We start from the raw sequence: 27,851 nt of genomic DNA on the forward strand, positions 1-27,851 counted from the left end.
TACATATATTTGATACTCTTGTTTCTCATGGTGAATATCATTAGGTTACCTAACATTAGCAAATGTTTGTCAAGAAAAGGTTACAGTGAAGTAGCAATAGTTGTTTTTTGATTTGTTCTGTGTCCATATCCAGGAAACTGTGAAATACAAGCCTTACTCTGTAAAGGAGCATATGTTGATGCATTAACTACTGCTGGGGCAGCCCTACATTTTGCTGCTCGTAATGGGCGTGATGATATTGTGAAGGTTTTGTTGGATCACCATGCAGATGTACGTGCTTCACCCTCTCAATTGTTTTGGATTGTTTCTTCTCTATCCACTTTTCATTTGTTTCGTGCTTGGTGTGTCTACTAAAATTTGGTTTCTTCGAACTTCACAGTTCAATAAAATCTTAAAACTTTTAACCTTCAGAGACCAACATTTCCTTTGGAAAATTAACTCCTTTCACAATCCAAGTCGCATTTCTGACTGTTATTCCTTTTCATCTGTCCATGCTGGTGCACCGGTTATTAATGTTTAATCCCTTTTGCATAGGTCCTGAGGACCTTTTCGAAGCACCAATTATTGTTCTTTTCACCAACCGCAACCTCATTATCTGATGTGCGTACAAAGAAGTAGCTTATTTTAGTTCTATATAAAAATGTCCAGTTCAATGTACATGTGAAATGTATTCAACAGTGATCAGGTGGAGTCCCTCCTCTCTGGTGTGTTCTAGCTTTCTAGTGTACATGTACTTTCACTGTGTGTGCCCACCGTGTTTCATTTGAAGAGTTTTAATGTACACCATTTGCTTACATGGTCTTTCTATAGATTTTTTTTTTGGTTTCTACTTTCTGTTTGCCTTAAGTGATGGATGAGGTCACAAGGGACATACAAGGGGACATCCCTTGGTGTATGCTTTTCACGGACGATGTAGTGCTAGTTGATGAAAGCCGGACAGGAGTGAATTCAGAAACTAGAGTTATGGCGTGAGATTTTGGAGTTTAAAGGTTTTAGACTCAGTAGAACTAAAACTGAGAATATGAGATGTGACTTCGGCACTACTACTCGGGAGGAGGAAGATATTAGTTTGGAAGGTCAAGTAGTGCCTAGGAAGGATACCTTTCGATATTTAGGATCAATGCTACAGAGAGACGGAGATATTGATGAAGATGTTAGCCATATAATCAAAGCAGGGTGGATGAAGTGGCGCAAGCATCTAGTGTCCTATGTGACAAAAGGGTACCACAGAAACTAAAAAGGCAAGTTTTATAGGACGGCAATTGGACCTCTGCTATGTTGTATGGTGCAGGAAGTTGCCTACGAAAAGACGACATGATAAGTGTCGTGGAAATGCGTATGTTGCGTTGGATTTGCGGTCATACAAGAAGGGATCGAGTTCGAACGATGATATACGTGATAGATAGGGGTAGCACCAATTGAATAAAAGCTTGTCCAACACCGGTTGAGATGGTTTGGACATGTCCAACGGAGATCTCCAGAGGCACCGGTGCGTAGTGGAATCATAAGCCAGGATAGTAACATGAAGAGAGGTAGAGGAAGACCGAAGTTGACTTGGGTAGAAAGCAATAAAAGGAGACTTAAAAGGATGGAATATACCCAAAGACTTAGCCTTAGATAGGAGTGCTTGGAAATAGCTATTCACGTGCCTGAACCTTGATGGCTTCTGCTGGTTTCTACTCTAGTCTACCCCAACTTGTTTGGGACTTAAAGGCTTTGTTGTTGTTGTTGGTTTCTACTTTCTACTTCTCATGGTATATTCTCTGGCAAGCTGAAGCATGTACATGCTTAGCAATGCTCTCATGCCGTATTATTGTTGTGTTTCTGTATATATCTTTGCAGATTTCATTCATTTCTTATGATTTTTTCACTATTAATACACAACCATGTTTAGCTGTATGAATATAGGACATTGTGTAGTTCATTTGCTTTTGCAATGTTATATACTTTTCTACACCAGGGATGACCGAATTCATTACTGAAAGCAACAGAGTTACATTTTTTTTATATGCACTGACATTATCTTTTTGACTTCTTTTTCTTTAGTTTGATTCCACAAAGACACTTTATTTGTTTGATTTTCTATTTACTAAAGTTTGTACTTGTTTATGGATGATGTATGCTGATTTATTGTTCATATGTGCGATTGTAATCTTCTTGATCTCTCAACTTGTTAGTCGCTGAATTCTCACTCTTGGTAGTAGGAGAATTCTTACTCTCATCGAGAGAGGATGACACTAGGAGTTGGGGCAATTTTCTTGTCTATTTCTCACACAAGCTCACACAAATGCCATACCAACTTGAGGGGTTGGGTTACATATACCTGAGGGGTTGGGGTTACATATTTATAGGCTGTTAGCCAGCCAAGCATATGCCAAGATGCTAGTCTAAGATGCTAATATGCTGCCCTAGCTAAGATGCTGTCCTCTAGTCTAAGATGCTGTCCTCTAAGATGCTGTCCTCTAGTCTAAGATGCTGTCCTAAAAACAGAAAAAACAGCCATAAGGACCATGTGAGCAGCACAGCCCCACAAAGACCCAGCCACACATGAGACTTATCCATCATTCTTCCCCTAAGTCTTGTGCGTCGTCTTGTGGGAGAGTTGAACCATCCCGGTCCTGGAGCTCAAGGAACTTGATCCTCCTAAGGGGCTTGGTGAGCAGGTCCGCAAGCTGGTCCTTGGTGTTGATGTAGCTCGCCTTGATGCTCCCTTCCTCCAAACAGCATCGGATGAAGTGGTACCTCACCCGGATGTGCTTGCTCCGTTTGTGGAACACGGGGTTCTTTGCCAGGGCCAGAGCGGACTTGCTGTCCACCCCTGAGCTCCACCACTCTAGTGTCTCTGCCGAGGAGATCACCAAGCAGTCGAGCGAGCCAGAGCGCCTGAGTCGAAGCGGTGGAGGCCGCTATGTACTCGGCCTCGCAACTGGACAGGGCCACCACCTGCTGCTTGACCGACTGCTAGCTAACGAGGCACTTGCCGAGGAAGAAGAGGATCCCACTCGTGCTCTTGCTGGTGTTGATGTCGCCGGCGTGGTCGCTGTCGCTGTACCCGACGAAGTGTGCCGCCCCAGGGCACCTCGGGTAGTAGAGGCCGTGGTCGAGAGTCCCCGCAACGTAGCGGATGATCCTCTTCACAGCCTGCTGGTGCTTCCGTCGTCGGTCGCTGCATGAACCGACTAACGTAGCCGACGGAGAATGCCAAATCCGGCCGTGTGTGGGCGAGGTAGCGAAGGCTCCCCACAAGACGCCGGTACTGTGTAGCGTCCACCTCCTCCGTCGTGCTGTCGCGGCTCAGCTTCAGCCTCTCCTCCATCGGAGTGAGAGCTGGGTTGCAGTTGGTGAGCCCTGCTAGCTCAACGACGCGCTTGGCGTAGGCGGTCTGTCGAAGCGTGATCCCAGAGTCATCCTGGTGCATCTCGATTCCCAGGTAGAAGGAGAGAGGCCCCAGGTCACTCATCTGGAAGGTGGCCTTCATCTCTTCCTTGAATGCCGCCACCTCCGCATCCCTTGGTGCCGGTGATCACCAAGTCGTCGACGTAGACACCCACCAGCAGGGCATTTCCTCCATTGCCCTGTCGGTAGATGGCCGCCTCGTGCGGGCTTTGCTCGAAGCCCATCCCCTTTAGCGTGGAATCCAACTTGGCATTCCACGCCCTCGGTGCCTGCCGCAAGCCATAGAGGGCCTTGCGCAGGCGGAAGTACCTTGCCCTCCTTGCCGGGGATTGCAAATCCCGGCGGCCGGTGCACGTAGACCTCCTCCTTCAAGTCGCCGTTAAGGAACGCCGACTTGACGTCCATGTGATGAACATGCCAGCCCTCTAGGGCAGCTAGCGCAAGGAGGAGTCGCACGGACTCCATCCGTGCCACGGGAGCAAAGGCGTCGTCGAAGTCGACCCCCTCCTGCTGCACGAAACCTCGTGCCACCAAGCGAGCCTTGTGCTTGACAATGGCGCCGGCTTCATCCCTCTTCAGCTTGTACAACCCACTTAAGGGTGATCGCGCGGTGACCACGAGGAAGGTCAGCAAGCCTCCCAGGTGCGGTTCTTCTCAAACCGCATCCATCTCCAACTGCTCGCGGCGCGCACTGCCGCATGTCTCTCGGCCTATGCATACGACCGAGGCTCGCCGTCATCACACGCAATGTGCAACTGCGCCTCCAGGTCGTGAGGGCACCGGTCCCGGCACCGGCTGGTCGCCGAGAAGGTTTCTCCATCGTACGGTACCACAATGGCTCGCCGTCGTGGTCGCGTCGATTTGCGCCTCCTCGTCCGTGAAGAGAGCGGAGTACCGAGCTCAACCGGGCTGTGCTCGACACGAGCTGGAGTAGAACGTGCCCGGAGAGGTGTCTGTCGGTGGCCTAGAGTGCGTGGCGTTGCCGGCTGTGGTGGAGCCGGCGAAGAACTCATCGCAGTCCAAGGTCCTGGCTGGAGAGCGTGGTGCTGTCGGAGGTAAGTAGCAGGCGCCGGGGTCGGTGGAGGCTCGGGGGAACTGGGGTAGACGCGCTCGCCGAAGATGAGCCGCCTACTCCCCCAGCTCCCTCGAAGTGGACGTACTCGATAGAGAAATCGTCGTACGTCGGAGCCGAGCCGTCGTCCACCGCCTTGTCCCACGCCCATCCTCGCCCTTCGTCGAACACAATGTTGCGCGCCGTGCGCACATACGCTGTGTCTTCGGGTCGAGGATGCGGTAGGCCTTCGAGCCCTCCGCGTAGCCGATGAACACTTCCCGGAGGTGCTCCTGTCGTCGAGCTTGCTGATGTGGCCAAGCTCCTTGGCGAATGCGAGGCAGCCGAAGACCCGCAAGTGGGAGACCGCCGGCTTGCGCCCATGCCAAGCCTCGTACGGCGTCCTGCCGTCGAGCGCCTGGTAGACGAGCGGTTGAGGATGTAGACGGGCCGTCCACCACCGCCTCTCCCCAGAAGACAGCTGGCATCCCCCTCTGCTTGAGGAGGGCCCGAGCCATCCCCACAACCGTCTGGTTGCGCCGCTCGACGACTCTGTTCTGCTGCGGCCCTGTACAGCGCGGAGTAGTGGCGCTGAAGATGCCCTCGTCAGCGCAAGTACGACGTGAATTCAGCCGCCGTGAATTCGCCGCCGTTGTCGGTGCGCAGCACGCGCAGCTTGCGGCCGCACTCCGCCTCCGCAGCAGCCTGCGCGCGCCTGATGGCGTCCGCAGCCTCTCCCTTGCTGCCGAGGACCATCACCCACATGTAGCGGGAGAGGTTTGTCGACGAGCAGCAGGAAGTAGCGTCGTCCTCCCCGGTGTGGCCGGTGTCACCGAGCCACACAAGTCCCCGTGCACAAGCTCGAGCTTCTCCTTGGCTCGAAAGCTAGCCCGCTGTGGAAAGGGGAGTCGCCTCTGCTTCGTCAACACGCAGACGTCGAAGAGCTGCTCCACATGGTCGAGGCATGGCAGGCCTCGCACCATCTCCGTGGCACTGAGCCGCTTCAAGGGCCTCAAAGTGAAGGTGCCCGAAACGCTCGTGCCACTGCCACGCCTCGTCGTCCCGACGAGCAGCGAGACAGAGGGGTTGTGCCACCTGCACGTTAAGGACGTAGAGTCGATTTGCGCTTCTGGATACCTTGGCAAGAAGGCGACGACGACGATCCCAAATCCTCATGACTCCGTCCTCAACCACCACGCGCGAACCGTTCTCATCCAGCTGTCCCAAGCTGATGACGGAGTTCTTCAACGCGGGGATGTAGTAGACTCCGGTGAGCAGCCTGTGCTCACCAGACACGGTGGTGAAGATGACGGAGCCGACGCCCTTGATCTCCACGCCGGAGGCATCCCCAAACTTGACGGAGCCTCGGACGCTAGAGTCAAGCTCGGTGAAGAACTCCCGTCGACCGGTCATGTGATGGGTGGCGCCGGTGTCGAGGCACCACCCGTCAGTCTTGTCGTTGCCGGAGCTGTCGCCGAGGAGGGCGTGTGCTTTTGGCTCGTCGAGGTGGAGGAGAGCCGCTGCGGCTGGTGCTGCTGGAGGTAGCTCAATGCTTGCATGTGCCATGAACAGAGCCGGCTCCTCCTCCGCCTGTGCGACGTGGGCCTGGCCGCGTCGTGGCTGTCGGCAGTCCTTGGCCCAATGGCCGAGCTGGCCGCAGTTGCGGCAGGCGTCGTCTCGTGCCGGCTTGTGCCTGCCGGCGGCGCCGCCCTGGGCGCCTCCGCGGGCATCACCCTCGGCACGTCCTCGCGCCCCGGCCTGGGCGTCTCTGCGCGCCTTTCGTGGCTTGCCACGCTTGCGGCCGCCTGTCGCGGAAGAAGGCTCCCCCTTCTTCCGGTCACCTTGGCTGGCAAGCCACTGCTCCCGAGTGAGAAGGAGCTTCCCGCCAGTGGTGATGGGCCCCGAGAGAGACTGTGGCTCATCGCTGTCGACGACCTTGAGGCGACCTATCGTCTCCTCGATCGACATCGTGGAGAGATCCAGCAGGGACTCGATCGAGCGAGCCATCTGCTTGTACTTCTCGGGGACGCAGCGAAAGAGCTTTTCGACAGCTCTCTCCTCGCCGTAGGTGTCATCGCCGAACTGCAACCATCTTCTACAACAGAGTGTTGAGACGGAGAGCAAAGTCATCAACGTCCTCACCTGGCTTGAAGGCCAGGTTCTCCCACTCCTTGCGAAGTGCCTGTAGTGTGGACTTGTGGGCGAGGTCGCTGCCAATGCGTGCCGCAGCGATGGGCGTCCCAAGCCTCCTTGGCAGTCCGCTTGTTGGTAAGCGAGAACTGCATCTCGGGCGGGACTGCAGCGATGAGGGTATTCAGCGCCCGTCGATCTAGGTCGTAGTCGACGTCGCCGTATCAGACTGCCTCCCACATGTGCCGCACCTGGAGCTTTACCCTCATCACCGCAGCCCACTCGACGTAGTTGGTCTTGGTGAGGGTAGGCCACCCACCACCGGGACCGACGTCCCTGACAACAGCCTGGAGCCCGTGGTAACCATGGTACCGATCCGGGGAGAGAGAAGCCACGCTGCCTGTGAAGGCCGCGCTCTCCATCGACCCGTCCGGTACCAATCCGGGGAGAGAGAGCCACGCTGCCTCGTGAAGGGCCGCGCTCTCCATTGACCCGTCCGCCACCGTTTGCCGTGCACGCCTCCTCCAGGAGCGCCGCCGCCGTGCGCGCACTCCTCCAGGAGCGCCACCGGCGCGTACTGCGCCTGTCTGGGCTGCCGCCGCGCTCGTGGGCGTGCGCGGCTGCCCCAGGAGCGCCACCGCCGTGCGCGCCTCCTCCAGGAGCGCCGCCAGCGCGGTCCGCGCCTGTCTGGGCTGCAGCCCACGCTCGTGGACGTGCGCGGCTACCCACTGCGCCGCCGCGCCTCGCGCTTGCCTCCCTCTCTAGCAACTCGAGGTTCGCGTCGGCGGTGTCGTCAGCGGAAATGGAGCTGTGCCGATGCTGCCGCGCAGAGCCTCGGACCTCCGCCGCCGCCGCACGCGCTGCACTCGCCGCCGCCAGCTGCTTCCGCCTCCGCTCTGGCTGCTACTAGCTCCGCCGCTGCCAGCCTTGACGCCCCTTGCCGCCGCCGCAGCGGTCTCTGCCGCCGCTCGCTCGGCGTTCCTCTGCCGGGCGGCAAGTTTGGCCTCCTGCCGACGCCGCGTGCTCGAGGCGACCCGAGACGCTTTGAGACTGCCCTCTGCGGACATTGACGCGCTATCGGGGGGCTGCTGCGTGGGGAGATGGCTGCTTCAGACGAGCTGCGTGGGGAGGAGTGAGCAGGAGCGGCCGGAGGAGCTGGTGCTGCCAACAGCTGGGGCTGTTGTGGGGGCTGAGAGAGAAGATGAGCAAGAGATGCTCAGGCTACAGGATAATACGGCTTTGATACCAGTTGTTAGTCGCTGAATTCTCACTCTTGGTAGTAGGAGAATTCTTACTCTCATCGAGAGAGGATGACACTAGGAGTTGGGGCAATTTTTCTTGTCTATTTCTCACACAAGCTCACACAAATGCCATACCAACCTGAGGGGTTGGGGTTACATATTTATAGGCTGTTAGCCAGCCAAGCATATGCCAAGATGCTAGTCTAAGATGCTAGTCTAAGATGCTAATATGCTGTCCTAGCTAAGATGCTGTTCTCTAGTCTAAGATGCTGTCCTAAAAACAGAAAAACAGCCACAAGGACCATGTGAGCAGCATAGCCCCACAAAGACCAGCCACACATGAGACTTATCCATCAATTTATACCATTTATGTTCATTGAAGTGTGTGAAGCTCCTTATTGAGGTATGCCATTTTCAGGTTGCGTTGACTTTATGGTTTACATCACTAATTAAGAGATTTACTATACTGTATTTATGTTGGAAATGTAGGATCCGAGATTATGGCATTCACTAATTTCACTAATACATATATTGTCTAAAGGATTCATTAAACACCATATTTTTTGTTAGGCAGGTGCTGATGTGCAGGGTATTGGGTACTGAAACACCATGTTTTCAGGATGGCTGGTCGAGTCTGGACGCCTGGGGACCGTCCAGAACGTTCAGGACGATTAATCGACCCTGGACGAGTCCCCTGGTCGTCCTGGTCGTCCACGTCTAGGCCGATTAATCGACCCTGGACGAGTCCCCTGGTCGTCCTGGTCGTCCACGTCCAGGACGATTAATCGACCCTGGACGAGTCCCCTGGTCGTCCTGGTCGTCCCCTATATATGTGGAACTGATATACCATATATATTATATAGTTACTCAAACTAATATACACACACTAATATACTACATGTTCTGGGCTCTAGATAGGTCAGTTGGCCACTTACCTGGCTACTGCAGAGCCCTTTCTTGTCTTGCTGGCTGCTGCTGACAAACTGAAATTATAGAAAAATAAAGCACATTAGCAAGGAAATATGGTGAAAGGCAATCAGGTGAAAGACAATCAAGTGATCAACAAAGGAAATTAAAACAGTAAAGCACACAATTTAAACCAGTCCAGAACTACATAGTGCATAGTGGCTAGTGGGCATAGTGCCACACTGCCATTGCCATAGTGCATAGTGCAATAGTGCATACATCAAGTCCAGTACATAAATAGGCAAAACAGCCAATGATCTAAAGAACTACTCAAGTAGAGTGCCATCTACACAAAAGCCTCCTCCATCTCCATTTGTTGCACATCCATGGGGGTCTTCATCCTCCTCCATTGGTGCCACAGGATCAGATGCATCTTGATCTTCTTGGTCTTCATTTCTTGCATCAACATCATGGTCACTATCATCTTCTTCACCTCCAGATATATCTTGTGCTGCAGAAGTCCCCCTACGACGCTTCCTGTTCCTAGTATAGGTCTTCTGGACAGTGGCTACAGCACGGCTAGCAGCAACCCTAGGCAAGTTGCGAGCCCTTAGATTCTCAGATGCACCAATAGCTTCATCCACAACAGCCCAAGGCAGCTCCCCACAATTCTCATCAACCCATTCACTGTCCCACTGAAACTCTTCTAGCAAGAGAGGGTTGCTCCTCTTTCCTTTGCAACCAAGTTCTCGAATTTTTTGAAACCTATTTGTCATCTTTTTGTTGTAACTGACATAAACCAATTTATTTAGCCTCTTGTGCTCTAATCTATTCCTCTTTTTGGTGTGACTGACATAACCAATGTATTCTTCTTGATGTAAGCATCCATCTCTCGCTTAATAATCTCAGGGCAATTTGGACATCCAAGTGCATCACCATAACTTCCAGCAAGGTGTTGTTTGAACCTACTGATTCCTGAGGGAGTTATCTTCTTACAAAAAATACATTGCATAGCGTCCTTCTTTGCAATATCTGGCCACCATCCAAACTTCCATCCAGGGTCTCGAGACTTAGCCTTCCTCTTGGGATCTTTAGCTTCAGCAGCCATTTCTGGAGGCAGTTTTGCTAGGGCCTTTTCCACAAGAGATGCAACATCGGGAGCAGTTGATGCTGCTGAACCAGCAGCAGCAGTAGAGCCTGATGCAACTGAGGAGGCTGGAGCAGAACCAACTTCTCCTTGAACTTCAGCATCAGGGATGTTCATGTACACTTCCACTGCACGTTGCCTCTGTCGATCTAGATCTACACAGAGAAACAGAGCTTCAAGCTTCAAAGCACCAAGATTGAACGAGGAGGTGATGACTGACCTGAGGAGGAGGAGCTCATATTCTTCGTGCAGTCTTCCTCCCTTGCACAGTTGGATCTGCAGTTCTGCACCCGCTGGATCTACAGGCCTGCGTGTCTGTAGCACTGCAGCAACCACAAGGAAGAGAGGGAGGGCAGCTGGAAGGGGGAGGAGCAGCTGGAAGGGAGAGGGAGGGCTGCTGCTGGACTGGGAGAGGTGAGAGACTAGAAGACTGAAGAGTGAGTGTGTCTGCCGTGTGAGTGAGAGGCCGAGGGAGTGATGGGGTAGGAAAGGGAAACCCTAATGGGCTTGGGCCAAAATATAAAATAGGCCCAGCTCTCAGATACAGCCCATTCTCAGGCTGGACGGGCTGGACGACTAGCACAGCCTGGACGGGCGATTAATCGCGGCTGGACGACGATTAATCGGACGACTAGTTTCCTGGACGGTCTGGCCTATTCGGAGGCCCTGGTCGAGTTGCTAAAACCGTCCAGGACGATTAGTCGCGATTAATCGGACGTCCTGAAAACATGGCTGAAACACCCTTAGCACTCGCTGCTACTGATGGCTTAACTGACATCCTGAAGTGCTTAGTTCAAGCTGGTGCAGATCCCAATGTTTGCGATGGTGTACCTTTTTTTCCTAGGAACTTGTAATTCTAGTACAGTAGTAAGCAGACTTCCTTGCACAAAATTCTTGTAAAGTTCTCTTTGTTATGTTACTGTATTTGTTACACCAGTGCTGTGAGTATCCTTGGCCAGAATGAGTCCCGTCTATTATCCCTTCATAATCTTATTCTTCTTAATCGCTTATGACAATGCACAAATTTACTGTTCCATACCTTGAATACTCATCTTTCTTCTTCTGCACCCATACCCATATGTACGGATAGTACCTTCTAAATATTTGTTGTTTGTTTCTTTAATATTTATAGTGTTACTGTAGTGATCATCCTTTCACATAATTACTCTCTTCTATGGTTACTGAATAATTTTATTCCTAATTGTACATGTTAATGCTATTTTATTTCTTATATACCTTGAGCATTTAACTTCCATTTTGCTGTACTCACATCACATCAGCACGTAATGATTTAGTAGCAAAATGTTCTTAATGCTTTAGTGGCAATTGATAGCACTGTTCCTAGGCCTGCTTGGTGTGTTTTACCATTCACAGTGGTGATTCATGGGCCAGTATATTTTACCTAATTTATAAAGTAAGTTGTGTCATATATCCAATGCCTGTGGTCAATGCTTATATATATATATATATATATATATATACCTTTCATGTGTTACTATATATATATATATATATATATATATATATATATATATACCTTTCATGTGTTACTATCCTTTTACTTTGCTATTCCTTGAGTAAATGCTGCATTGGCGTTAATGCTCTTATTTTCTTGGTAGTTTGGATTCACTCCGATAGAAAATGCTGCACGTTACAATAGGCGGGAAGATGTTGAGATATTCCAGTCACCTCTCGTATTCCGACTGTGCATGATTGGAGTGTTGATGGAATTATTAGCTACACAAAATCAAAGCCGGCACTCAAGGTATCATAAAAAACACTATCTTTATATTTATGTGAATTGTTTGAGGGGCTGAATGAGAGTTAATTTTTGGGTCGAGGTCGCCTACTTTGTATGTCAAGGGCTAGTCTGTTTAATTTGGACATAGTGGTGTGAGTGGGTGTGCCTTGTATGGGTTCTTATCCCATTTTTCTTCTTAATATAATGATATGCAGCTCTCATGCATGTTTGAGAAAAAAAATGTCAATTGTTTGGGTGTACATGTTTGCTATTTCAGTGATTCTTAGTGTTTATCTCTATTCTTTGGTTTCTGTAATTAATTCTTCTAACTTGGATGCAAATACTATTTTATAAAAAAACTTTTTTTTAAAAAAAAGTTGGATGTAAATACTTGAAGTGTAAACTTGAGTCTCCCCCTCAAATGAAGCTTAAGGAATATGGATCTATCATGAATGATAAGTGCAGGATTCCAGCTGTTCTTCTAGAAGAGTTTGCTTATAGTGTTATAAAAATGTGACTTGGCATTCGAATATGGTATTATGGTCAAGTCATTTGTCAGCAATAAAATTCATTTAAGAGAAGTATATACCTTTACTGTCCTACAATTTTTACAACTAAAGTAGTGCTTATGACAACTATTTGATGGCATGTCTGCAAGTTTGTTTGCATGTTTTTACTGTTGCACTTTTCTTTTTTTCCCAATAAGAAGGTTTTTAGCATTGGAACTTGGATTATAAGTGATTTTTGTGCCTACATTGTATAGTGGTGGGATGATGGTTGTGTTGTGGAGTCTTTTGATTAATTTATCAGGCCTAGCCATAGAGTTGATTACTTGATTCCGATCCAATTCTAATGGAGAGGATGCAGAGGATCATTAAGTAGTCATGTGCTAGGGTAGGGTAGCTGTGTAGGGACGTAGGTTAATTGCGATATGAGATTGTATAAAGGAGGAAACATGTAGTAGCTATATGCTTTGTAGCCCAGATACGGGTACGAGTATCGGATATGATATGTATCGGGCATGTGGATATACACCACTTCCAAAACCACTGACACGGGGATATGACTAGTAGAAAATAATTCCCTTTAATACTAATAATACTATATAACATTACAAAGTAATAGTAAATTCAATGGAGTATAAACAAATGGAAATTTGGGAGGGTTCAACTAACTTACATGGCAACCTAATTCAGCAAGATGCAAACTATTATTGTCACACGCCTGATGGCACCCCCCAGCCCAGGGGCAATGGGCCAGCCGCGGCCCAGGAGGGGGGCGCGCCCATGCCCAGCGCCAACGGCCGGCGGCTCGGTGCTTCCTTCCCCCGGAAGGAATTAGAAAAATAGAAATAGAAATAAATTAGGAGATTAGGAGTTTGGTTTGTTTAGGAAAGGGGAATCCAATCTATAAGGATATCTGCCGTAGTTGCTTAAGACACAAGTCCATTAGGGACTATAAATATAGGGGTATTGTACTCATTGGGGATTAAGAAAGAAAGCCCTAGGCTTATTCCCTTCCTCCCCTCTCCCTCTGTGCGCCTCCTCCTCCTCTTCCCCCACGCCGCCGCCGCCACCAGCCCCTCCCAGCCCTAGCTGCCGCCCCCTACCTCCCCAACCCAAGTGACGTGTTACAACTATTTATTTCCTGTCTCTCCTAAAACGTGATCCCAAAGTTTGGATGAAGAGACAGGGAATGATGGGATTAATAATTTAGACAAAGAAGAGGACGGTAGGCTCAATGTTGGCACCGAGATGAAGCAAGGAATGGCGGAGAACTGCAGTAACACCGTGAGTTGCTTTTTGCCAGAGAAGAAGACAAGAAAAGAGAGATAAGATACAGAACAATGGTGAGAGGCAGTAGATGGGTTTTGGAGGATTAGATCTTACTTTCTCCTAAGGAGCTCATTGCTGGTGGCTTCCTGCTGGAGAAGCTTGGGCTGTGTAGCACCCGGTTTTAAGAACAAAACCAGATACAAACCATATGTGAGCTCAGGAAGTCAATTATCACATATAACTACAAATAAGGGTAATATCAATAGACAATGCTCAATATATAATGTACCTAGTATAAATAATATAACATTAGATAGCAAACAGCGGAAAGACAACTCCGATTTTCGGGTAAAGACTCCAATTCCATAGGGACAACTGACTGGTTGATCACAAGCCTAACTCCTCTAGACTAGCAATCTGGTACCCATCCAAGATTTTATCCAAATATTTAAAAAAATAACACAAGCGTAAGTACATGTTGTACTCAACAAATATAACATGGGGTTCATGAGACTCAAAAGGTTGACACTGGTTTAACTGCGATTAGCTTTTAATGAGTCATGATTTTAGCAATTGAGTAGCAACAAGTTTATTCACAAGCCCATATCAACACATGACCAGGTAAACATGAATAATGAATGGCATAAACAGTAATCATTAGTGAGCATTTTCATCATCAGTATCATCTGTGTTCATCATCATTAACCATTAGTGATCATCTATTCCGTAAGGGTCCAAGGCCGCTCGTGACCGTGAGCACGGCTGATATACCAGTTTTACACTCTGCAGAGGTTGTACACTTTCACTGTGAGTCGTGATTTACCCTTTCGCCCGAGGTAGCTAATCTCTTGACCCACTTTCAAGGAAGGTAGACAGGGTTCACTATGAAGCCTTTCAAAGGTTTGTCTAACAAATTATGGCTATTAGATTCACTCAACAAACATATGTAGGAACCCCCTTCCCGATAGCACAATGACACACAACCTATACATAAGGGAACAGAGGCTGTTCTATACCCGATTTGGCAAGCCATTCTTACATCAATAAAGGTAACCTCTAACAAGCTAGAAAATGTCCTCATACTGAGCTAAAGTCACAACCATGTAGCCCTCACAGCTGTACTGTAAGTCCGAATGTTCGCTTACAGATAAGTCCTTAGGCAGAGGAATCTAGAGCACCATAAGATCGCCCAATGCTCTAGCCCCCTGATTCCATGTTGCTAAAAAAACATCTTTTAATGTTTATTGCATATACTATTAGTCAAGTTACAAGATCATGGTCTTTAATTGAGCACTAGCATCATACTACCCAATGCAATACCCCATAGGTAATAAGACACAAGGTAACAAAGCACTAGAAAATCCTTATTGGCAGTTAAGGTAGACACATGCAATATGAATTAAATGATTAAAGGTGTATAGGACAACAAGGAAGATCCCATGCTATACTTGTCTTAGACTCAGATCCTTCTTCTAGTCCAAACCTTTAATGGAACTCCTTGATCAACACGTAAAGCTCACCGACTGGACGTGACCATTAAGCACCACACAAGCATCCGAACAAACATGCATAGCATTCAAACATAACTATATTAGAACAACACTCTAATCAGTGAAAAAGAATTTGAAATCAAATCTACGCGTTGCTACGATCACACAGACGCGAAAAGCATGCTAATCGGAGCTACGGTTTGAAAGAAACGCTTACCGAAAGATCTACTCATAAGAGAAAATATAAAACTATAAGCTTCATGTGTTTTAACTATATAAAAGCTTATATAAATTGAATTAAATCAAATTTAGATTTGAATTATAAAACTAAAGTAAAACAAATCATATTTTATTTATAAAATCTAGTTGCATAATATTTATTCAAATTAGAGTTTAAACCATGAAATTCTAGAAATAGTGAAATGATAAACATTGTTACTAACGCGTAGATCTCGTTGTAGTGAATCTAGCGCAACTTGAACATGTCAAATCAGAGTTAAAACGTAGAAGATATGAATTAAACAAGATTTCCTTTAATAAAATAATAGATTAAATCTAGCCTCGAATTTTAAAAGTTGAAAACATATCTAACAGTAATATGAACATGTAGATTATGAAATTACGAACCTAATGCAAGTTGAACGGATCAAATCGGAGTTAAAACGGAGAAGAGATGGGCTACAAAAGGTAGTGGCAATTTTGTAAATAGATGAAACTTAATTTTCGAATCAAAATAAATAAAACCTGATTTTTAAATCTGGCCGAAGACTGTGGATCCTATTTTGAGGAAAGACAGGGGCTCTTTTGAAAGAAACCAGGGATGGCGGGTTAGATCTTAAAAATTTGCGGGGGCTCTTATGAAAGTATGCTGGCCGAAGATGTACGGTAGGATCTGATCCGTTGGATCTGGACTGGACGGTGGAGATTAAATCGGGAGTGGGAGGGGTGATCGGCGGCGAACCCAGATGGTGGCGCACGGCCGGAAAAGCAGAGGAGGTCGCCGGCGTGGTCGGCTTGGGCGATTCTGTCCACCATCTGACACAGGAAGACCACGGGGAGAGAGGGGATGACGACGAACTCACCAAGACCAAGAATGGAGGCGGGAGTGGATCGATGACGACGCGCGGCGCAGCGGGGCAGACGGCGTCGACGGTGACGCTACGAACTCGAGGCGGCGGCTGCGCTAGGGTTATGCGAGGGGCGGCGGGTGCTCGGGTGGATGCGGCGGACACGGCCCACTATTTATGGAGGCGGAGAGGTGTGGGGTGCACGGCACGACGCGAAGACGTGGCGACGGCGGACTTCCTCGGCGATGGCGGAGTCTGGTGCGAACGGGGCTGGAAAAGGTCGCGCTGACAGATGGGGAAAAGGGTAGGCGGTGGAGGGTTGCCGCGGCATATAAAGGGACATCTCGACGTGCGCTCCACGCAGAGGAAGATCTCGAAGATCCCGGGATTCAGCGGCAGCGGCGCGTGCTAGTGTCCTGCTCGGACACGGCGTGAGGAAGGGGACCCGGCTGACGCGTGGGTCCCTGGTGTCAGCGGGTGAAGGAACAGGACTGGCCTGTCAGACAGAGAGGAGTGGCGCACGCTCGGCGCGTGGGCTTTGGCCTTGGGCCGACCTGTCTCAGTGGGCCTCGCGAGAGGGAGAGGGGAGAGCGGAGCAGGCCAGGGGGGAAGGGAGAGCGGGCTGTGGGCGCTGTCGGCCCAGAAACAGAGAGGGAGAGGAGAGAGTTTTTTTTTTTCCAAATACCTTTTATAATTTCTTTTCATATTTTAAAACCCAATTTAAATACAAATCAAATTTGAATATGGTTTCAAATACACTTTTCAATTCAAATAAAAATGAGCAATTTTGGTAAGTTTTCCAAAAATAAATTTTACAACTTTTTAAATCCTTTTATTTTCCAATTTTCTTTTCTTTTGTTTCAAAGCCATTTTCTGATTTATTTCCAAAGAATTTGAATTCATTTAGAATTTTGGATTCAACGACTCAGTACAAAAATCCAAATGCAGAAGCATGTATGCTCAAACATGTTGCTACCTTATGATGAATTTTAATTTAATGAAAAATATTTATTTTCCTATATTTCATGAGCACCAAAAATTTATAAATAAATCATTTTAATCCTATTTTCAAAAGTACAAATTTTAGGGTGTTACAGGCGGTATCTGAGGGCCCCTTTGGCAGTGCTCCCGCCGCTCCGCTCCCCGTGAGAATCAGCTGAGCGCTGCCAAATGGCTCAGCTCCGCGCTGCTCCTCGTGGGAATCGCTCCCACCGCTCCGCCCCAATTGCACGTCGAGTGGGGAGCTAAAAAACCCGCTCCCCACCACTCCGCGCCGCTCCCTCGTCTTCCCTGCATGCGTCCTCGCCTTCCAACTGGCGATCCCTGCCTCCGCCTCGCCCTTCTCCGCCTTCGACACACCCTCCACTGCCGCGGATGCGCCCTCCTCCGGCTCCACCACTGACGCGCCTTACGCTGTCGCGCGACACGCGCCCTTCTCCACGCCGTCCCCTCCTCCACGCCCTTCTCTGCCTCCGCCACCACCACCGCGCCCTCCGCCTCGTCCTTGCTGACGCTGACAACGAGGGAGCAGGAGCACGAGTGAGCTCTTCCAGATCTAGGAGCAGAAGCCGACGGAGAAGCCCCACCAAACGCCCTTGATTCTGACTAGAGAGCGGCCAGAGTGGAAGTGGCTGAGAGCAGGAGCAGGAACTGCTGGGAGCTGAATGGGAACTCTACCAAAGGGGGCCTGATTTTCACCCAACTGTGTAGTGTTATCAAATCGTCCGACTAATGATGACTAGTCGGTCTGCTGCACTCGATTAGGCACTCCGATGCGATCAGAAACCTGGTCATCCGATTAATCATAATTAATTGTCCAATTAGCTTGTTTTGGACGACTAGATTACTAAAGACATGCGACTGGTAAGTAGGCTGCATCAGCTCCTGGACATAGGGTTTCTCTCCCTACCCCGCCCTCCCCCCCCCCCCCCCCCCCCCCCCCCCCCCACACACACACACACACACACACACACCACACACACACACACACACACACCTCACAATTCCCTGACCCCCTGACCTGTGAGACACATCTACAGCCATCAGGTTCTTGTGCACCGACTGCTGGCCACTGTTGCAACCATTCCTGCGTGCTGCAGCTGCCTCTCTTCCCCTCCTCCCTTTCAGCCTTCCCAGCTGCCGTGCCTCCTCCTCCTGCTGCCACTGCCTCTCTTCCCTGCTTCAGCCACCAGCACGCAGGTTGCAGGGGAAGCTTGCAGGCACGCAGGCTACAGGGGAAGCTTGTCGGCTATCTTCTCCTCCTGGGCTGGGTCAATCCAGGTCCAAGGGAGCACGAAGATGAGCAGAAAACAGAAGTATATGGAGGCCAGGACAAGAATATGGAGTTCTGAAGTATGGACACTTCACAAGAAATATTATCTTGCTGCTTGATTTATATATAGGCCCTATATAATCGACCTGTTCATCGACTAATCGCTACTAGTCGCCTGGTCGGTACCACAGTGACTAGAGTCAACTAGCCGATTTAATAACATTGTGTCTAGTATGTGTGTCTAAGCCTGTATGTATGCAGTTCTCAGGGCATGACTGAGATATGCATCACATGTGTATCCATACCCAACACATATTGGATACGCGATGCACGCTCTCGCTGGCGTATCTGCGCATCATAGGTCATATGTTAAGGCAGGGTAGGGACACATGTACAACAACAACAAAGCCTTTAAGTCCCAAACAAGTTGGGGTAGGGACACATGTAGCTTGCTCCTTTTTTTTCAATTACATATGGTTCCTAAGCTGGTCATGGATAATGCACTTTGTTTGTATGACTATGAATGTCCAAAATGTCAATTTTGTTTTGGTTCCTTCAGGTGTTCAAACTTGTGAATTGTGGCCAGTGATGAATTGGTGGAAAGGTGATATATTTTTTAACAACAAATTGATTGTTGAGATTCTCTAGAGTAGAGTATACAACATGGCATGTTTTTTTCTTGAACAATGCAGGAGAGTTGCGTACCATTTCATTAAGATAAAGAAGAAGTACAAAATGAGAAGGCTACAGAAGCCCCTCCTCAACACACGTTACAAAACTCATAAAAAGAAACAACGACGACCAGAGTTCATGACCAGCCAACCAAACTAGACGACTTAGGGTCTTGAGCAAGCGACCTTAGGAGTAACTTCTGAAGGGAAGAAGTGGTGAACACCACATATGAGTATATGGCATTCAGCAACAGAGTGAAGGATGGTCACTGGCCAGGACATCGGGCCAAGCTCCGTCAAAGACAAGCATTCCTGTGCTTTCGAAGGTCCTAGGCAATGAGGATAATTAGGAAGTTCAAACCCTTGCGCATCTGCTTGGGAACCATTTTAATGGCACGAAACTACCATCCATTGAAACGGCTTGTAGAGACCGATGGCACCATTGCAGCCAAGTTTAAAACCGACCACCAAAGTCCAGACCTCCCTGAACAGCACACATGAGATGAGGATGTGTTGTATTGTTTCATCAACCTGATCACAAAAGTGGCAGGTTGACAGGTGAGGCAATCCACGCTTGGCAAGACAATTCGATGTCCAACATCGATTCTTGATGGCTAGCCAAATAAAGAATCTGCACTTTAGGGGAGCCCAACTCTTCCAAATCCTCTTCCATGGGGCAAATTTAATGGTCCCTGGAAAGAAGGCATTATAGGGTTATAGGCTGATTTGATGCTATAAGATCCCGAAGAGGTGAATTTCCACCGGTGCTGATCTGGGACATTTTGTTGGAGGACCAGCCCATCTACCAAATCCCATATGGAGAACCTACAACATGAGATATTGATAATTAGGTATTGGTATGCAGATAATAACAATGAAAGAAGCAAAACAAGTCAATAATTTATTGTTTTCAATGTGAGGCAAGTTGAGGAGATAGAGATACATGAGGTGCTATGTCAATATGCATAGCCACTTCACATATGTTTGCTATGATTTAGGTATGGTGCTACTTAGCATGGTTAAAATGTTGCTAATGAAGTTTTGTTTCATTCATTTCTTATCTATGTTTTAGGATGAGGATTTGTATAGAGTGATGCTTGCTAATTTAAAGTTTCAAGGACGTGAAGCGGTCCAGAACAAGGATTATCTTAGTGCAGTTGAAATTTACACAAAGGTATGTTGTTGCATCTCATTTGTTTAAACTTTAAATACATATCTTTCCTGTATTTTCTAATGGTTTACCTTTCTCCCTCCGAATTTCTGACTAAAACAACAGAAAATTAATAAACCATATAATTTCTGAGCCATTGGCTGTACTTTCATAGGGAATTTTACTTTACTGTTTGTACAGTTAGCTTTGGTACAGTGAATGGCAATAGTCAGTAAGCATTTTCTCTCCAACATAGTTCCAGTGGTGTCCTTCCCTCTGTCCCTCATATCATTCTGACTTGAGAACAACCAGAAGACAATAAGCCATTGCTGTAACCGGCTGTTAGGTGTTAGCCTGGGTGATAGGGAATAATGCCTCAAATAGCTCCTGTAGTTATTAATGTCCTTATTGTAGTTAATAGTCTGGCTGAGCATTTTTGTTACCATAGTCGTAGCACCAACACAAGTCGCTATATGATTCACCTGAAGGGCAAAGTTTAGTGCCATAGGAATCCAACTTGCGAGAATTGTATTACAGAGTTGTCCAATCTTCACTAACTGTGGAACAATCAGTTTGATTGGGCAATTGGCCTTGGATGGAATGCCCAAATGATGAAGAGTTGATAGAATCAACAGATTAAACATAATCATTCGTTCTGATCATGTAATCACCAATAGAAGAAAGTCTAGAAATAAATCTAACTAATAGTTTCCACCCAACATAATGGGTTCAAGTAGATTGGTTCTTATTAGAGATATGTATAGTCTCCCAAATGTATATCATGTGACTTGTACTCCAAGTTGTACTTTGACTATATATATGAAAATCACCCTCACATATTGGGTGTGTGAGGTGTTTCTCAATTCTCTACAGTTCCAAACCATGATAATTGTGTTTCCAATTGAGCATAGCCATCCTATTTATTCTAAATTTCTCTTAGAGGTTGGTAGCATTCATCCTATCAGTTTTCCTTGCATAGAATGCTTAGCCAATTCATTATGTTTTTGGTTAGATGGGAATATGGATTTTATCTAAAGAGGATCGATGTCCACTAATGTGACTACCACATCTAGGAACACAGACCGCTTTAACCTTGAAGAGGCATTTCTTCTTTTCTTAACACCTTGCTTCTTTTCTTAACACACACTGCATGTTTCCTAGGTAGCACACTACTTTTAGCACCAACCAATGCGCATACTCGATCCAGTTGTGCTGGGGCGGTGGCATACTAAAGGATATTAAGGTTGCATATGTTTACTGGGGAACCATCAATTGCATTTGGGGCAAGTAGGGTCATGTGACTTTATTGGTCATGATGGGAGCCCTTCAGTGGCTTGAACTGGTTGAGTGTTTGTGGATCCATTTACTCCAGTTACATGTGCTGCCATCGTGATATTAATGTCTAATGTGCTTGCTATATCCCTAACGAGGATGAGGTATTATGGACAACAAAAAAACATATTTGCATTATAAAGCTCCACTATAGATTTTCTTGTGGTGAAACAGATTCTTGAACATTGACAACATGTTGCATCTGTTGATGATAGAGAAAATAAAACCAATATCAATTGTTAAAACATCTTTATTACTTTCTAGATGTGAACATTGATACTATATTTCAACTTATACTGGTGTGGTTTCATTAAATCCATATTGTCATTGTTGTATGCTTTTTACAATAATTCCATCCTTTGTTTGCTCTCCCTTTTTGGAAACACAAGAGGAGCTAATCCTAAGCCAATGTTGCAACTTGCAAGGTATTCTAATCTTTAACGAGAGAAACCTGGTAATATATTTGTTTGGAAGGCTGATGTAAAGACCATGAACACACACAATCAACTTCCAAATTCTTGGTTTATTTTCACTTAATTCTTTCCTTACCTTTTGCACTTCTATGTTTTATATGTCCTTGACCTATGTTTATGTGCTTGAGCTATATTCGTCAACTATTTAATTTATAAATCTAAGAACAGATTATGACTCAGCTGATCAGTTATCATCTGAACTTGCTTATGCAAGTATCAGTCGAGTACTTCACTAGCCTACTTTGCACAAATTTTATTAAGTTTTGGTCAGATTTAGTGATGCAACTAGCAGACAGATTCTTATGAGCAAATGTGAGAATGATTTGCAGAATTTTGCTAATTGCTACTCCTGTTTACTGGTTGTAGGCGATCAGTATTGACCCTGCTGATGCAACCTTGTTCTCAAATAGGAGCCTTTGCAGGCTTCGCTTGGGTGACGGGTAGAAGGCTTTGACAGATGCTGTAGCTTCCAAGTCTATGAGACCTGGCTGGTCAAAAGCCTGCTACCGTGAAGGAGCCGCCCGAATGGTACTGAAGGTGAGGTGAAATATTCAGCTGATCATCTCAGCAGTTTCTGTGATAAATTATTTTCCATATACACTGATCTTTATATCTTCAGGACTATGAAAAGCATGTGGTGCTTTTCTTGATGGCCTGAAACTGGAGCCAGGGAACACAGAGATAGAATCCGCTTTGTGGTAACTTACCTGCCCCTTTTGTCTACATGTATATAAAGCTTTGCCACAATAAACCTCATGCTGGTCACTCGTATTTCCTTGCTGTAATGGAGCTCATCCATTGTCACTGTAATTGTGATTGAATGTGCAGGGAGGCTTTGGAATCCTTGAAGATATCTCACAAAAATGAGAAAGAATAGCTGGCTTAATTTAGATGTCAGAAAGTTAAGTTGTACAGAACCTACACGAGTCTCCTTAAGAGATGGAGTTGCCCTCTTTTTGCTGTTGACCAAGCCGCATGTGAAGGTCTGAACTTAAGTCTGGAAGAGGTGAACTGTTTAGGGTAACATTATATGTCCTTTTGCTAATTATACGCTAGGTCCTGATGAATTGTGAAGTGCCGTTATCGCTCACTGGATTGGTTGAGAAAATGTTCCACAACTTAATTTTGCATTGTGAACGTACTGTGATTATCGATATTTGTTGGTATTGATTCAAGAACCTAGCACAACACAAATCAGATTTGAGGTCTTGGTGATATATCCAAGAAAGAGGGAGCATGCCCACTCTATCAGCATTTCAAGAGCACTCATGTCAAATTTGTAAGCTAGACTAGAATGACAGAGCAGTGTTATTGGAGTTCATATAGGGTGCGTTTGGTTTGGTGCCCAAGCTGGCCAAGCCAAAATTTAGCTAATTTGAAGAACTTTGGCCATTATTTGGTTGAATACCAAAAATTGGATTGGCAGCTTCTTTGGCCACCAGTTTGATGATCAAAGTTTGGTCATGCCAAAATTTGCCTTAATTAGGAACATAGGACTTAGCAGATGGCAGAAACCAAACATGATGTAGATGTACTCCCTCTGTTCCAATTTTAAGTTACTTTGACTTTTTTTTTTGTACATAGAATTTACTATGTATCTCTTTTTAGATAATGGAAAGTATATTTCCGGCTTCAGTCATCCTCTGTCGAGGATGCATCAGACCACAATTATTACAAGAGGTAGCCAGTGCTACAAGTAAGGCATATAGCCAAGACACCAGACAACTCTAGTAAATCTAAAAACAAAAGAAAATGACGGAAAAAAATCACATCTGCAACAAGGAACTCGAGTAGTCTTACGCGACATTCTGCCTTGCTACGTGAAGTCAACTCCAAAAGAACCTGCTTCACCACTCCGGAGAAAACAGAACTGGATCTTGAGACAGATCCAGAAAAGGTGAAATAACAAACTCCGCCTTTCTGAATGAACTATGACCACCAAGTCGAGAAATCGCCGCCAAAACACGTCTGCTAGACCCAGCAAGGGTACTGAATGATCGTAGGACACCGACCACCATTGGAGACTCCGGATACTGTATCCTGGCAACGGCACGAAGCACCTGGTGTGCAAGGGAACCACCATCTCGATGCCGGCACCAAAGCCGACAACCCAAGGGATCTTCCAAAAGCGACTTCTCCAACAAGAGAATGACATCCAAAGACGCCATCATCGCCCAACCCGGTGCTGGGTTTTGACCCGGAGAGATCTTCAGGGAGGAGAACAATGGGGTTGAGACGACGCCTCCAGCGAGGAAAGTGGCGCCCACAAACGTCACCGCCGTCGAAACAGGGTAGTGCGCAACTGCCAGAACCTTAAAACACTGGCACTGCTCACCGAGAGCCGCCGTTACACCATACACCGGCCAGGGCCGTTCCTGAGTTTGTATGGACCTAGAACGAAACTGAAATTTTGGACCATTTTATATAAACATAACAATATACTACTAGTATTATTCATTGCTAGTATATATACACATATATACACAACGTTACTAATAAGTGTTAGCTGAATGCAAACACAATATTCATATGAAATAATTTGTATATTTATTAAATTACCTGAAAAATTTCTTCTAACATTCCTCGATGCGAAGTTATTGATGATGGTGTCAATATCAACCTCATTCAATAATTGCTTCTCAATGCATAATGTTGTCAATCCATTTAACGTCTCTTGTGAAGAGCTCTGTGATTATATCAAATTATCTATTCGTCTGTTCTTCTTTATTTTATTATTAACAGAAGCATACTTTATTGATGATATGGTACTGGTAAAATTTAGAGAAATAATTTGTTAAAGATTAAACAATTATATAAAGAGAGAATTCACAAAGATTAAACAATCACCTTAGGGAGTCAAGTGGCTAGCAGATTGAATACTTGAATACTCAATTAAACAGTAATTTTTGCAAATCTCAAATGATGTCCATCCGTCCGGGTATCTGAATCACTGATTAATCAATCACAAAAACACTATCAGATTCAACATAAATATATAATTACATAAAGTAGGGCAGCGTCAGCTGTACATGATTAGAGATGATTAGGGATCATAGACAGAGATACCTGGTGGCTACCGCCTGCCTGCTGGTGCTGGAAGCGCCGTGGCCGAGTTGCCCTCGCCCTATGCGGCCATGTGTCGTGCAGACGTCTCTAGCTAGCCGGCGACTCGCAGTCGATGCAGAGGAAAGAGGATGAGAGAAAGTCGAACAGCGCCATAGCGCTCGCGCCGAATCGCACGGACCACGGAGACGAGTCGCTGCTGTGTGCCCTTACTGGCTGAGATACGCTGAATGTATGCATACAATACCTGGGGAGGCCGAGAGGGGCCCATCGGCTCCCTAGGTCTGGGACGGTGAGAGGATCAAGATGCCCAAGAGGTGGGGGGTTGAATTGGGCTAATTCTAAAATTCTTTGTAATAATTAAACCCTACACCTAGCCCACTTCACCCCTTGTGCCTAGAATGTGTTTCTAATGTTCTACCGCACAAAAGTTTTACAACCTAAGTTCCAATCCTACTCTAGCATGGTAATTCTATGAATGTAAAGACAAGAATTGAATTGCTCAAAGTAAATGCTTAAAGTAAAAAGGGAAGGAGGAACGCAGCGATGTTTTGTTGAGGTATCAGAGAGTCGTCACTCCCCACTAGTCCTCGTTGGAGCACCCGCGCAAGGGTGTAGCTCCCCCTTGATCCGCGCAAGGATCAAGTGCTCTCTACGGGTTGATTCTTCGACACTCCGTCGCGGTGAATCACCCACAACCACTCACAACTTGAGTTGGGTCATCCATAAGCTCCACCGGATGATCACCAAACTCCCAATCACCACCAAGCCATCTAGGTGATGGCGATCACCAAGAGTAACAAGCAAGAACTCTCACTTGACCACAACAAGCGTAATGAGAAGGGTGGATGCACACTTGCTACTATCTTTTTGCTAATGAGGCCTTAATCTTGGATTCTCAAATCTTAATCACCTCACTAGGCTCTTACTCTCCTTAGCACTCTCAATGGTGTTTCTCAGCTGTTAAAATGGGCAAGAGTTCTCCCTTGAGTGAATAGAGGAAGTATTTATAACCCCTCATTCAAAACGAACCGTTATGTGCCTCTGCGGGGTGGCCAAACGCTCCGATCAAGTTGACCAGACGCTCCGGTCAGTTCTCCCTGCCACTGAGCCGTTGAGTTGTGACCGGACTCTGACCTACATCCGGTCAACACTGACCGGACGCGTCCGGTCACGAAAATTGTTCTCTGGAACTTTACTAATGTTGACCAGACTCTAGCACCCAGCGTCCGATCACTTTGCTGCTCAGCATCCGGTCAGTAGCTGAAACCTAACCAGCCTCCGATCAGCACTGACCGGACTTGTCCGATCAGGATTCTCCCTCTCTAGAACCTTACTGGAGTTGACCGGACTCTGGCGCCCAGCATCCGGTCGCAACCAGACGACTTCACCTTGATCAAATGAACTGACCGGACTCTGCGCCAGCGTCCGGTCACATCGGAGCTAGCGTCCGATCAACATTTGACCCTCCATTCACTTCCAACTCGAAGTCATATGTGAATGAAGTTTGCTCCAATTAATCTAAGGGCTACTTCGGAGCTACCTAGTGCTAGATTTGACAAATGTGCACCACACCTAACCCACTAGACTCACATAGGTCAAGCTACTAGTCCATACCCCCTTAATAGTATGGCCAAAGGAAAAACAAAGTTCTAAACTACTATAAGTGTCACTTCAACACCAAACGACACTTAGAACTAGTCCATCCTTAACCTTGTCGTCCATCCTTTGAAAACCAAAACGATTTCCATCGTAGGGGCATGACAACCATGATTGCCCAATCAATTGCCATTACCATGACCTAACTTAATTGCATCTGCAAAACACACGTTAGTCACAGTAATCCCGTATTGTCATTAATCACCGAAACCCAACTAGGGGCCTAGATGATTTCAATCTCCCCTTTTTTGGTGATTGATGACAATACAACCTCGAGTATGTAAAAGAGATGAGGTTTTCAACATGCTTGGTTCATATAAGCTTTTGACAATAAGAACAAAAGAGTTAGGCAAGCTTATATGACCCAAGCCAACATGATGTACTCAATAGATATGAAATAAGCATGAGTACAAGAAATAAAGCTCATTTGCATCGGAGTAAAATGCGGAAGCAAAGCAAATGAGCATAACCAAGTGACATGACATATATAAAGATCAAAGTAGACAACACACATGTCACATATCACATAAATATCACTATCACATAAATATCATGATCACACGTATATAGTTCGATGCATGAAAGTAAACATGAATGCATAAGTGTATCACACATAAAAAACCAAATGTAATAGATAAGCTCCCCCTAAATATATTGCTCCCCCTAGATCTAATCATACTCGATCCCTCTTCCCCTTTGGCGTCAAGCACCAAAACCTAAGGGTCTGTCGGTGAGGCTGCAGCGGACGAGTTGGGCGCTGAGGTGCGATGAGCGATCTAGAACTGGGTAGCATCATCATCTGATCCTGAGCTTTGAGCAGTCTAACCCTCTGGCGCTGGAAGTGATGCTAAAGCGGTCTAGGTTGGATCTAGGACTGGTGCGGCCTGTGACTCTGCAGGTATCACTGAAGCAGGCGGCTCTAAAGATGAACTGATGATGGGAGCGTCTCTGTAGCCCCAGTAATAGGAGCAACTGTGGAAGGACCAGAGACATGTAGATCTAGTGGTGTCGGCTGCCCTGTCAACTCACTGAAGGTAGCACCAAGGCTCCTAGAAACTGGGGTATCTGTCACAAGCATCGACGAGGTCTGAGCCGGTGTGACGCCCATATGTAAAGGTGTGAAGGAAAGACCCTAGGCTATCAAAGGTGAGGCAAACCACTAGGACACTTGCTCTATCGGTGAAGCAAATTGTGGAGCTGACTGTCCCTGACTCTAAAGCCCACTGGGCTGTAGAACTGGAGTCTGTGAAGTGGTGGCAGGTTGGCCGAGCTGAGGTGTAAACTATG

The 27,851-nt window shown here is 46.8% G+C and overlaps 1 long non-coding RNA gene across 1 annotated transcript; it reads left to right on the forward strand.

The window, feature by feature from the left end:
* The first annotated feature begins 137 nt into the window (after nt 1–137).
* LOC136477309 (uncharacterized) lies at nt 138–23,311 on the forward strand. Its single transcript, XR_010763982.1, has 6 exons — nt 138–270; nt 11,491–11,636; nt 19,960–20,061; nt 22,209–22,379; nt 22,462–22,540; nt 22,671–23,311. It is a non-coding gene; the product is annotated as an uncharacterized lncRNA (long non-coding RNA).
* The last annotated feature ends 4,540 nt before the right edge of the window (nt 23,312–27,851 follow it).

The sequence above is a fragment of the Miscanthus floridulus genome, chromosome 8 (genome assembly GCF_019320115.1).
Source record: "Miscanthus floridulus cultivar M001 chromosome 8, ASM1932011v1, whole genome shotgun sequence".
Classification (NCBI taxonomy): Eukaryota; Viridiplantae; Streptophyta; class Magnoliopsida; order Poales; family Poaceae; genus Miscanthus; species Miscanthus floridulus.